At 51.2% G+C, this 13,423-nt stretch overlaps 1 protein-coding gene and 1 pseudogene across 1 annotated transcript in view; both read right to left on the minus strand.

The window, feature by feature from the left end:
* The window catches only part of LOC137651265 (uncharacterized), a 275,061-nt gene that overhangs the window by 189,300 nt on the left and 72,338 nt on the right, over positions 1-13,423 (minus strand). The window lies entirely within an intron of this gene.
* LOC137651369 (5S ribosomal RNA) lies at positions 3,726-3,844 on the minus strand (annotated as a pseudogene).

Here is a 13,423-nt window from a genome sequence, read left to right on the forward strand (position 1 = left end):
TACTCACCACGAAAGAAGTTGAAGAAAAACTTGAATGATGATGGCCATGAATTTGCTGCACAGTAGAAATGATGATGATGAAGCTGATGATGACTTCTACTGTGCAGCCAATGATATTATTTTACGTCTCTTCAGACGGAGGTGTCTTTTCTTGGAACATCTCTTCAACTTCTTCCTGGGACACTTCTTCAATTTCTTCCGAAGGCATAGTAGCAAGAGGAACTGGCTCTTTTTTGCGAGGCTGGAAGAACATTGTGATCGGAAGTTGCTGCCGCTGCTTCTTTTTTCACTCGAAGAGCATCCTGTAGGGAGTCATGTCTTCATCGATTTCGTTGCAGAATTGCATAGGACGAACCATATCCTCGTCCCACTCTTGCGACAATTCTTTCAACTCCTTCGCAAGGTTGCAGAGCTTGGCAAGCCGTTCTAATGTTAAGCCCGTTTCTTCGACATTTTCTTGGGTCTCTTCCTGTGTTTCACTGTCTTCTTTACTGGCCGATTTCGTCAGGTCTTCGAGGTCTGCGTCAGTTAGCGGCTGGGAATGGCAGTCCAACAACTCGTCGACGTCTTCAGTCGTCATGTCGCCAAACCCGTCACCTCCAATTATCGCAGCCAACTGCACAGATTTGCGTATTGCAGAGTGTTGAATCTCAGCAGGTGTAAATCCCTCGTCATCGTAAACAATCTGGGGCCACAACTTCTCCCAGCTCGCATTAACAGTAGCAGGTTTCATTTCTTTCAGTGCCTTCTGGATGTTCTGCAGGCACGTGGCTATTGTGTACTTCCGCCAGTACGCCTTCAAAATGACAAATTCGGAGATAATTTGTATTTTTCCTAACCATACTACCCTTAGCTATTTACATTGGGTTTACCTTTCGGCGTAGCTGAAATGGCGAGCCATTACAATTTAACGAGGGTGTATTACCCCCGCGCTAGTTAGCAGGGGGGTAGAGGAGTGGTAGCTAGCTACCCTTCCCCCCTCACACAACGGTGAACTGCTTCACTTCCCTTAGAGGTAGGACTTGTCTTGGGGGACAGGGCTGGCGGGCAAATATGGGTAAATAGCTAAGGTTTGTATGGTTAGGAAAAATACAAATTATCTCCGAATTTTTTCATTTGTTCCGTAACCGAAATACAAACCACGCTATTTACATTGGATGACTTACCCCTTAGGAAGGGTGGAAAGTCCCCAGCCATACTGGCTTTGGCTTTACCCGGGACTCAGAATCCGAGTGAGTCGCACTCGAGAAAAGGAGTCCCTGCACCTCACAAGTTCCTTGCTCCGCAAGGAAACGTGTGGCCTACATAAGCTTGTGTGTGAAGGAAGAAGTGTGACCCGTCCTAGTCAGTTGACCTGGAGTTCCAGAAGGAACTCTGGGTTAGGACGTTCCTAATACCACCTCGTCAGGGTATGGGGGACACGACAGTATTGACTCAATACTCGGAACACAAGGAAGCATGGTTTACCTGCAGAGGTTTGAGGTCAGCTAAGCAGAGACCAGGATGCTGCTTCCCCAGTAGAGGGGACGAAGAAGAAAGAAGTAAGGGCCAGACATACTTCTTTTGTTCATGCAGACTAAAACCTGATAACAATGCCCTCAACCTTCCGCTACCTGTCCAAAAAGGAGCCTGAGGTTAGACCAGCTGTTGTGTAGCCACCACAGAGCGATAGAAACGTATCGATACTCCTGTGGGTCACGTCCTGCAGGAAGCGGGCTGCGAAGGTCATTAGACGCTTCCAGACTCCAGCTTGTAGCACCTGCGTCACAGAGTAGTACTACTCAAAGGCGAGGGATGTTGTGATGTATCCGACATCGTGCTGTAGGGCGACGTGACGGGGGAGGGTCTGGATTCAGGTCGAGATGAATGTCCTTGAGTCCGAGCTGAAGAGGTATACTGGTGACTCTCCCGTGTCCTTCCTGTGCTCCCAAACCCGGCTGCACGTGAGGACAAACTGCAGCTGTTCCCAAAGATAACCCCTCGATTCCTTTACTGGCAAGAAGGAGGAGGTTTGGGTCATCTGATACAGAATGGTGACTCGAAATCTTGAAGGAGTTGGACCGAAGGGCCGGGACCCCAAGATTCTGAGTCTAGCAAACAACTCAGGAGCGAACCTGAATGTTGCCTTGCCCTATTCCTTAGAAAGGGCGGAGTCGTACGAGACCAAGAAGATTGCTTACACACTGGCTGAGGCCAGAGTGAGCAGGAGCACCGTCCCCCAAGACGGAATACGATCAGAGGCCTGACGTACTGGTTCTTGAGAAGATCTCTTAAGGGACTAAAAAGTCCGAACCATGCTCCATGGAGGAGGTCTCACTCCGACTGGGGGCAGGGACGTTCGCAGCTTCGCATGAGCGAAGAAAGGTCCAGCGGGAAGGAAAAAGTCTATTCATTTCAGCCTGAAGGCCAGGGAAAGGATGAGCGACAGGCTTCACTGCCGAGAGCGGAAAGGAGTTTCCTCCCGCCGAAAAGCAATATGTCCATTATTGCTGGAGAAGAGGCCTCCAAGGAAGAGGTATCTCTCCCACGACACCAACCACAGAAGACTCTCCACTTCGCCTGGTAGACCCTCTGCGGATGACTATCGCAGGTGACGCGACCTTCGCTCCGCGACTGTAGCGGGTTGTCTCGTCTTGAGGAGGCGGCGTAGTGTCTCCAGGCGTGAAGCCGAAGTGATGCCATGGCTCGTGAAAGATGTTGTAGTGTGGTTGTTTGAGTAGCCTGTGCCGTGGGAGAAGCTCTTCCGGGAGTTCTGTCAGGGGAAGCAGAGGGTCCGGAAACCGTTCCGCGTATAGTCACAGTGAAGCTCTCAGGGCCATCGAAAGGCTGACAGACAACCTGGTCTTGTTGAGACTCATTCTCAACAGACAACAATGGTGGGAAGACGCAGACGTCGATGTTGTCCCACTATCACCGGAAAGCATCTTGCCAAAGAGTCTTGGGGTCTGAGACTGGGGGGAAGAACAGTGGAAGCTTGAAGTTCCAGGCTGTCGCGATCAGGTCCCCCAGGCCAGGACTTGCTGGTTACTAAAGGCCAAAGTCCCCCAGGTGCTCTCTATCTGCGAGGCTCTGCTCAGATAGTCGGAGAGAACATTCCTCTGCCCGGAATGAGCGAGCCGATAGTGGTATTGAGAGGACCTCGGATCATCTCAGTATCTCTACTGCAAGATGCGAAGGTATGAAAATGCGTCCCTTGCTGGTTGGAATACGCTAGTACCATGAAGTCGTCGCACACGGAGCGACTCGGCAGGAACTGTAGGATCTGTAGAGGGGCCAGACTACGGCCCCTAAGCCTGCCTGAATGATGGAGAGGTATCCTTCAGGTCCTGACCATAGGCCTGAACCGGAACATGCCCCCCCCCCCCCCCCCCCCCCGTTTTTCTTTGACGAGTCCGAGAACAGCATCAATATGTGGGGAAAGGACGAGAATATCCATTCCCATCAAGAGATTCCATAGGTCAACACCCATTGCAGGTCTAAACGTTCCACTGGTCCCATAGGGGCCAGAAAGTCCGGTTAATCGTTGCTTTGATACCACCGGAACTTGGGCCGCCCCACAGGGAACTTATCCTGAGGTGACCGTTCGGGACTTTAGACGGGTCAATGAGGAAAAGAGACCCAGGAAACGTTCCAATGTAGGGCTGAAAGCTCTGCTTGACTGAGAACAGGTACTGCGACTCTCCTCAGCCTTGCCACAGTCAACTGAAGGGAAGGCTCGGAGAGGGAGGCAACAGCATCTGGCGTCCCCAGGCAGTCACCCATCCAAGTACTGACCAGACCCAACGTTGCTTAAATTCGCTGATCGGACGAGAAGCGGTGTTTCCAACGTGGTAAGGCCGTTGACTCAATATCATGGCTAGATACTCCAGATGTTGAGGCAGAAGTAGAGAAGGCTCCTAGCAAATTACCATGATCCCTCACTCATGGTAAGGACCCGGGAGCTTGTCCCGGCGTTGAAGAAGGTCGAACCCGAGCCTACCGGAGTTGACCAGACCTCCAAAAGGCGAAGGAGGCGGAAGCCTGCTCCTGAGCGGCCATGAGGAAAGCAGGGAGAGTTCTCTGGGGAAAAACCTGCGATGCCGCGGCGGGATTGCCACACCGCATCTTAAGTCTAGGCTGAATTCCAAGAGATTCCTGGAAGATGGATGGAATGGAAACTGGAAGTACCCGTCCTTCCGAACCAGGGCCTAAGGAGTCCTGCCGCCTCGTTACCGGTCTGATCGATTCTGATGTTCCACGCTGGACGAAGTTTGTTCGACAAACTTGATCAGAGCTAAGAGGTCGACGACGGAATTCCCGTCTCAGATGCTTTCCTACGAGAAAGGATCGACTGAAGAAGCCGGGGGGTGAAGCCGTCGACGACCCTATGGAGGACCTTCTCCTAAGGCATGGATCATTCTGCCCAAACGGGCAAAACTCTTGCAGACCCCATGGCATAGAGGTTCAGTGACACTGAATTTGCTGACAGAGACGGAGAGATGGTAAGAGCGAGGCGCGATATCCTTGGGTGATCACGGAGATCGTGCAGGAATCGGCATCGGGAAGCTGTTATCCGGATGAGTAACCTTAGGCATCCTCCCAGCGTGAGACCTGCACGGGGGGGTTGCCAATCCTAGAGTTTGTGAACTCTGCCGCTCCCTCTAGGATTATGCCCCCCCGGGAGAGCCTCCCGTGCTACCTGTCCCTGACAGGAGGGGACTGCTATTGGACACCTTATCTTAGCTGCCGTAGCCGGTTCGATAACTTAGTCCGACGAGGCTGAAAGAAGAGGCGCTGGAGGCCTGCAGGGTCTGGAAGAAAGCGCCTTGTAGGAGTGAAAACGGAAGTCGACTTTCTCCGCACAACCGCTGTCCACATCTCTGTCCTTGGGCACAAACAAGCTCTTCCCAAGGATGGAAGAGTGTCTGAGCTTGTCGACATCCACGGATGAGACACCCGAGAGGAAGCCCTCGGTCACTGTGTCTAGATGGTCCAACATCGAGCTTGCCCGCAAGTTCGAAACTTGGCGATGAAACGCCAAGGTGCTTGAGCCCGAGAGGAGGAAAGTACCCATGATCTTCCTGGAGCTTCCTTGTACAAAACCTCGGGTCGCAACCGAGGAGGGAAAGGACCTGGTAAGCCCCTTCCACGAGATGGAGAAGAGAAAGGGCTAAACCAGTCACCCCTTGCCCGACGGAGAAATCTCGAACGGAAAGCTCCCTGGCAAGACCCTTCCAGGGAATGACGAGGAAGGACTAACCCAGGTTCTGGAAAGAAGAATGTTGCTCAGACCTCCCTGAAGATTCTTCCTGCCTTGCATGTGCCATGCTCTGTGTTTACGGAGTGAAGACCGTGTTCTGGAAATACGCTCCAGAAGACTCACCAGGCTGGCCATGTTGCGAAAACCCGACGGGAATCGCGGTCGCAATCGCCCTGGCTCGCGCGATGGTAAATCAATGGTTTGCGCGTGGCCGAACGTGGAAGCGCCCATGCGCGGGCACGCAGGAGCGCAGACGAAAGTGCGTGAGGGAGCGCAGAAGGAGGGCGAGCGTGGTAGGAAGGGCGAGAGCTGGAGGTCGGAATCCGAAAGTTCACAGGCGAGCGATGACCCGTAGGTGAGCAATGGATACTGCAGGAATCGAGCCGACGTTCGCGCGACGGAACACCGTCGGTTCGCGCGACGGAACACCGTCGGTTCGCGCGACGGAACACCGTCGGTTCGCGCGACGGAACACCGTCGGTTCGCGCGACGGAACACCGTCAGGTTCGCGCGACGGAACACCGTCAGGTTCGCGCGACGGAACACCGTCAGGTTCGCGCGACGGAACACCGTCGGTTCGCGCGACGGAACACCGTCGGTTCGTGCGGCGGAACACCGTCGGTTCGCGCGGCGGAACACCGTCGGTTCGCGCGGCGGAACACCGTCGGTTCCAGCGGCGGAACACCGTCGGTTCGCGCGGCGAAACACCGTCGGTTCGCGCGGCGGAACACCGTCGGTTCGCGCGGCGGAACACCGTCGGTTCGCGACGGAACACCGTCGGTTCGCTCGACGGAACACCGTCGGTTCGCGCGATGGAACACCGTTGACCCGCGCGAAGGAATACCGTTGGTTGGCGCGCGGGCGAACATTGGAGCGCATGTGCGCGGGCACGTGGGCGTGCGGTCGCGCGGGCACGTGGTCGTGCAGGCTTGTGGGCACGCGGGTGAGCGCAGGCGGTCGGAAGACCGATGGCGCGTAGGCGGGCGATGGCGCGTTGACGAGCGATGGCGCGTCTTGGCGAGCGATGGCCCGTAGGCGAGTGAAGGCACGTTGGCAAGCGATGGCGCGTCAGCAAGCGATGGCGTGTCGGCAAGCGATGGCGCGTTGGCAAGCGACGGGGCGTTGGCGAGCAGTGGTGCGTTAACAAAACGCTAGCGCGCAGGCGAAGAATCGCGCGGGCGCGCAGGCGAAGAATCGCGCGGGCGCGCAGGCGAAGAATCGCGCGGGGCGCGCAGGCGAAGAATCGCGCGGGCGCGCAGGCGAAGAATCGCGCGGGCGCGTAGGCGATCGCTAACGCCTAAGAGACTAGGGATGGTTAGCGAGCATCGCACTAAACAGAGGCGCGCAGGTGTATCAGGAAGGTGAGCGCTGAAGCGAGCTGTCAATCAGGCGATCCTGGTCAAGAAAAACCGTTGGCGCCCATTGGTGCGTGGCAGGAAAGGGCGCGCAGATGTGCGCTGGCGATTGAAGAAAGCTGGCGCACAGAAGGACAGAAGTAAAGGTGAGCGCTGGCGAGCAGGAGGAAGATCTACGGCAAGACTCAGATACCGGAGATCGTCCACTGCAGGCAAGCGCTAGATCGCTACTGATGGTGTCCAGGGGACCTGACACGCGTGGCAGATCGATGGCGATCGTTGACGCGCAGGAGATCGCTGACGAGCAGGCGAACGTTGACGCGTCTGTGGTCGCTGGCGAGCTGGTGATCGCTGGCGAGCAGAAGGAAACGGGTGGAATCCTGTGCGTAGAAGAAGAGTCCTTGTCCAAGACCTGAACCGAAGTTCTAGATTGCACGGGCGAACGTGGGCGCGTAACAGGAACCAACAGTAACAGCAGCGACGATCATCAGGAGAGCGCTGACGAGCAGGAGAGCGCTGGCGAACAGGAGAGCGCTAGCGATCAGGAAAACGCTGATGAGCAGGAGAGCGCCTGTGCGCTAACACTGAGCAGGAGAGCGCCTGTGCGCTAACACTGAGCAGGAGAGCGCCTGTGTGCTAACACTGAGCAGGAGAGCGCCTGTGCGCTAACACTGAGCAGGAGAGCGCCTGTGCGCTAACACTGAGCAGGAGAGAACATTGCAGAAGGGCGCGCAGGGGAACTCTGACACGCAAGGGAAGCACCCCCGTGGGAGGCAACCCTTTCGAAGGGACCGTTGTCCGTCGGAAGACCGTTGTCCGTCAGAAGACGAGGTCAGACTGCTGTCCATCTGCACCAGGGGCAGAAGGTCAAGAAGGCGTTGGAGATCGATCCCCGGAGAGATCTAAAGAGGAAGGAGCTGCAGGCTGCATACGGAGATTCAAAAAGGCGCCTCTTAGCACCCTTATAGGGAGATGGGAGGCCCTTACGACGTAGCGGACAGTGAGCCTTACGGCGAAGGCGGCCAACAGCAACAACAGCAGAAGAGTCCTCCGAAGAGGAGTCTCTATGAGTGTACTCTCTTGCAAATGAAAGAGAAACACTTCGCAGAAGAGACGGGTCAGCCAGTGACCTAAAAAGAGCAATCCTCCAAAGAGGGGCTCCTGCAGTTGCCCAGCCCCTTGAGCGTAACTGCAGGTGCGACCGCTCAGCACCAAGAGCATAGTCGCACGAAAAAAAGGCAAGAAAAGAACCCCCCAAAGGGAAAAAACTCGAGCCTGGACAGGAAAACTTACCTCGGAAGGAAAGTTACCCACCCAAGGAGGCGAGCCTCCTGAGTGTTCTAAAATGAACTGGAGAGCTGTCAATCGTCACGGGAGTACTTCCAGGAGAAGGAGACACGCCCCTGACGAAGATCTATAGGGGAGGCAGCAACAGCCAAATCCCCAGGCCTCAACAAGACAGCTCACTCCGTTGTCACATTACAGAAACGAACTAGATCGGTAACTGTGAAAAATAAAAACAAAAATCATTAGTTAACATTCATTCCCCCGGGAAGGCTCCGAAGAGGAATTACACAACAGGCACGTGCCCTCACAACCACTTACACTCACGGAAGGAGAGCTGTAACCAACACAGAATTATAACAATTATAATTATGTAACTATGCAATTATGTAAATTAAAAATGAATGAACCCTAAAGAAAGAACGAAAACCCCGAAAGGAATCGTTCTACAAACCTGAAAAAACAACAAATACAATTAGATTCATAAACTAATTGAGACAAAACGTACGGCGTAGCAACCCCATCCACACGGGAAGGAAGCTACTCAGACGTAGTAAAGTAACGTAGTAAAAGGGTGAACGACCTCAAGAGAGAGAGAGAGAAAGACCGTAGTCAAACTCGATCGCGACCCATGAAATTACACCATGGTGGCCTAACTGCCGAGGGCTCCACGGAGATATCGTAAACTATACACACAAGCACAAACTCTGAAAAGGAAACTTACTGATTTCTGTACTCAAATATATACATAAACACGAAAAAAATGTTTACATATATATTGAGTAAAAGAAAAGTAAGTGATTGAGTAAAGACAAAACAAACAATGGCTGCCAAGCGAGGACAAAGACAGAGACGTCTGTCCATTGTCCGAGCCAAAAGTGAAGTGAAGCAGTTCACCGGTGTGTGAGGGGGGGAGGGGTAGCTAGCTACCACTCCCCTACCCCCCTGCTAACTAGCGCGGGGGTAATACACCCTCGTTAAATTCTAATGGCTCGCCATTTCAGCTACGCCGAAAGGTAAACCCAATGTAAATAGCGTGGTTTGTATTTCGGTTAAGGAACAATTGAATGTTTCATCCTCATCATCTTGGGCAGCCTCCACACACGCAACTAGGTCCGCCAAGGTATTCTTCGTGTAGAGGGCCTTGAACGCCCTGATAACCCCCTGGTCCATCAGTTGAATTAATGACGTTGTGTTGGGTGGCAGGAACTCAACCTGAATGCCCTCATGTGACAGATCAGTTGCGTGTCCACCAGCGTTATCCATAAGGAGAAGGATCTTAAATGGCAAGCCCTTCTCTAAGAGATATTTACTGACTTGCGGGATAAAACACTGGTGGAACCAGTTGGAGGTCAGCATCTTCGTAATCCATGCTTTTGGATTATGCATCCAGTACACGGGAAGGAAATTCTTATTTTTATTTTTCAAAGCGCGAGGGTTTTTCGATTTGTAAATAAGCCCCGGCTTTAGCAAAAATCCAGCAGCATTGCCACACATCACGAGGGTAACACGATCTTTGAATGCTTTAAAGCCAGAGGCTTTGGCTTCTTCTTTGAACAGGAAAGTTCGCGACGGCATTCTCTTCCAAAACAAGCCGGTCTCATCCATATTAAACACTTGTTTGGGCTTGTATCCACCTTCAGTGATAATGTTCTTAGATGTCTCATTCGCGTAAGTTTCAGCAGCGGTAGTGTCAGCGGAAGCAGCCTCGCCATGCAGGGAAACGCTTTTCAGGCCGAAGCGTTTCTGAAACTTCGCGAACCATCCTTTGCTGGCGGAAAAACGTTGTTTCTGAGGCTGGGAATCAGTGGATGTCCCTGCTTGAGGTTCATCTAGTACATCATCTTCGTCTTCTTCAGCATGGTCGCCATCGTCGTCTTGAGGTTCCTTTGCCGCAAAATTCTCATACAAACCCAAACCCTTGGTTCGGATGGTGTTCGTATCCAAGGCTATGTTCTTCTTCCGGCAGTCGGCAAACCAGACTGCTAAAGCACCTACCATACGGACGATCGTTTTATTACGAGCAGTAACAACTCGCTTCGCTGACCTGCTAAAGGTGATGGTAGCCGTCTTTCTAATGTTCGCCTCGTCCTTCTTAATGTAGCGAACGGTGGATTCGTTCACTCCAAAATGGCGGGCTGCAGCCGCGTAACTTCTGCCTTCTTTCAACATATCGAGAAGTGTCACCTTCTCAGCAATCGTCATCATTTTTCGGTGGCGTTTAGGCTCACTACCAGCCTTAGTAGAAGCAGAACGCTTGGGAGCCATTGAATGCTTGGGAGCCATTGTAGGGATTAAACAGAAAGTTCAACAAAAAGTTCAACTTCAAACAGTCACGCACAGCACAGATTAAAGTTACACAGTAACGTAGCAGCATCTACCCGGCGAGAGAGCGGCAAACAAAGTGGCCACAAGAAGATGCTGCGGATCGGAGAAGCGGTCAAAACACCAATCACAGGCTAGATTACAAAACTTGGGAGCTGATTCGTTATCTATCAGCACTGGAACCAATCACAGTCCGTCTTACATGCTACGTAATAGTTACAAATTCAAATACAAGGTACTGTACTATATACAGTATGCTTTACGTACGCTATTTTATGCTTGTTTTGTTGTAGGATATGTACGCTTATTCGAGATGTGATTTTTGCAACAAAGAATATTATTGGATGCAGTACTACGTACGTATACATACAAAAGATTCATGGAAAAGATGCACATCCATTACATTTGTAGTAGTAGCCATCAGCAGCCTTACACCATTCAAATATGACAAAGTCAGACTGCATCTGATTTGCGTTTCATGGTCGATTTAGTTTTACTACGTATACTGAATTATCGTATGATCACATTCTCTTTTCGTGTTTTATTTCTTTCTGTACTGAATTATATGTCATATGTAATGCAATGAACCATCAGTAAGAGCAGATATTACTAATTAATAATGGAATTATGTTATTTTCATTAGTAAAATAAATTTTTGAATATACTTACCCGATAATCATGTAGCTGTCAACTACGTTGCCCGACAGAATTCTACGGAAGGGATACGCCAGCGATCGCTATACAAGAGGGGGGTGTACTCACAAGCGCCACCTGTGGCCAGGTACTGCAGTACTTCTTGTTGACACCACCTCAATTTTTCCTCGGTCCACTGGTTCTATGGGGAGGAAGGGTGGGTCAATTAAATCATGATTATCGGGTAAGTATATTCAAAAATTTATTTTACTAATGAAAATAACATTTTTCAATATTAAACTTACCCGATAATCATGTAGCTGATTCACACCCAGGGAGGTGGGTGAAAACCAGTGTACATGTATATCAAGAAGCTAAGTATCCCGTATTTCATATTATCAGTTATTCAAAATAACAATGAAATTACAAGTACCTGGTAAGGAAGTCGACTTGAGCCATTACTCTGCCTTAAATAAGTTCGTCTTCCTTACTGAGCGCAGCGTTCCTCTTAGGAGGCTGAACAACTCTAAGGTGCTGAAGTACCAAGGGCTGCAACCCATACTAAAGGACCTCATCACAACCTTTAACCTCGGCGCTTCTCAAGAAAGAATTGACCACCCGCCAAATCAACAAGGATGTGGAAGGCTTCTTAGCCGACCGTACAACCCATAAAAAGTATTCAAGAGAAAGGTTAAAAGGTTATGGGATTATGGGAATGTAGTGGCTGAGCCCTCGCCTACTACTGCATTCGTTGCTACGAATGGTCCCAGGGTGTAGCAGTACTCGTAAAGAGACTGGACATCTTTGAGATAGAATGATGCGAACACTGACTTGCTTCTCCAATAGGTTGCATCCATAACACTCTGCAGAGAACGGTTCTGTTTGAAGGCCACTGAAGTAGCCACAGCTCCCACTTCATTTGTCCTTACCTTCAGCAAAGCAAGGTCTTCTTCCTTCAGATGAGAATGTGCTTCCCTAATCAGAAGCCTGAATAGTAAGAAACTGAGTTCTTAGAACTTGGAAAAGAAGGTTTCTTGATAGCACACCATAAGGCTTCTGATTGTCCTCGTAAAGGTTAAGACCTTTTTAGATAGTACCTAAGAGCTCTAACTGGGCAAAGTACTCTCTCCAGTTCATTCCCCACCAAGTTGGACAGGCTTGGGATCTCGAACGACTTAGGCCAAGGACGTGAAGGAAGCTCGTTTAGCAAAAACCAAGCTGCAAGGAACATGTAGCCGTTTCAGATGTGAAAACAATGATCCTGCTGAAGGCGTGGATCTCACTTACTCTTTTAGCTGTTGTCAAGCACACGAGGAAAAGAGTTTTTAATGTGAGGTCCTAAAAAGAGGCTGATTGGAGAGGTTCAAATCTTGATGACATAAGGAACCTTAGGACCACGTCTAGATTCCAGCCTGGAGTGGACAACCGACGTTCCTTTGAGGTCTCAAAAGACCTAGTGAGGTCCTGTAGATCTTTGTTGGTGGAAAGATCCAAGCCTCTGTGGCGGAAAACCGCTGCCAACATACTTCTGTAACCCTTGATCGTAGGAGCTGAAAGGGATCTTACTTTCCTTAGATGTAACAGGAAGTCAGCAATCTGGGTTACAGTGGTACTGGTTGAGGAAACTGCATTGGTCTTGTACCAGCTACGGAAGACTTCCCCTTGAGACTGATAGATTCTGAGAGTGGATGTTCTCCTTGCTCTGGCAATCGCTCTGGCTGCCTCCTTCGAAAAGCCCCTAGCTCTTGAGAGTCTTTAGAAAGTCTGAAGGCAGTCAGACGAAGAGCGTGGAGGTTTGGGTGTACCTTCTTTACGTGAGGTTGACGTAGAAGGTTCACTCCTAGAGAAAGAGTCCTGGGAATGTCGACCAGCCATTGCAGTACCTCTATGAACCATTCTCTCGCGGGCCAGAGCGGAGCCAACCCACGTCCGCCGTGTCCCTTTGCGAGAGGAGAACTTCTGAAGTACCCTGTTGACAATCTTGAACGGCGGGAATGCATACAGGTCGAGATGGGACCAATCCAGCAGAAAAGCATCCACGTGAACTGCTGCTGGGTCTGGAATCGGAGAACAATACAACAGGAGTCTCTAGGTTATCGAGGTAGCGAACAGATCTATGGTTGGCTGACCCCACAGGGCCCAAAGTCTGCTGCAAACACTCTTGTGAAGGGTCCACTCTGTGGGGATGACCTGACCCTTCCGGCTGAGGCGATCTGCCATGACATTCATACCGCCCTGAATGAACCTCGTTACCAGCGTGAGCTTTCGATCTTTTGACCAGATGAGGAGGTCCCTTGCGATCTAGAACAACTTCCACGAAAGAGTCCCTCCCTGCTTGAAGATGTAAGCCAGGGCTGTGGTGTTGTCAGAGTCCACCTCCACCACCTTGTTAAGCTGGAGGGACTCGAAGTTTATCAAGGCCAGAAGAACCGCCAACAACTCCTTGCAATTGATGTGAAGTGTCCTTTGCTCCTGATTCCATGTTCCCGAGCATTCCTGTCCGTCCAAAGTCGCACCCCAGCCCGTGTCTGATGCGTCCGAGAGCAGACGGCGGTCGGGTTTCTGAACAGCCAAATGTAGACTTCCT

The sequence above is a fragment of the Palaemon carinicauda genome, chromosome 12 (assembly GCF_036898095.1).
Source record: "Palaemon carinicauda isolate YSFRI2023 chromosome 12, ASM3689809v2, whole genome shotgun sequence".
Lineage (NCBI taxonomy): Eukaryota > Metazoa > Arthropoda > Malacostraca > Decapoda > Palaemonidae > Palaemon > Palaemon carinicauda.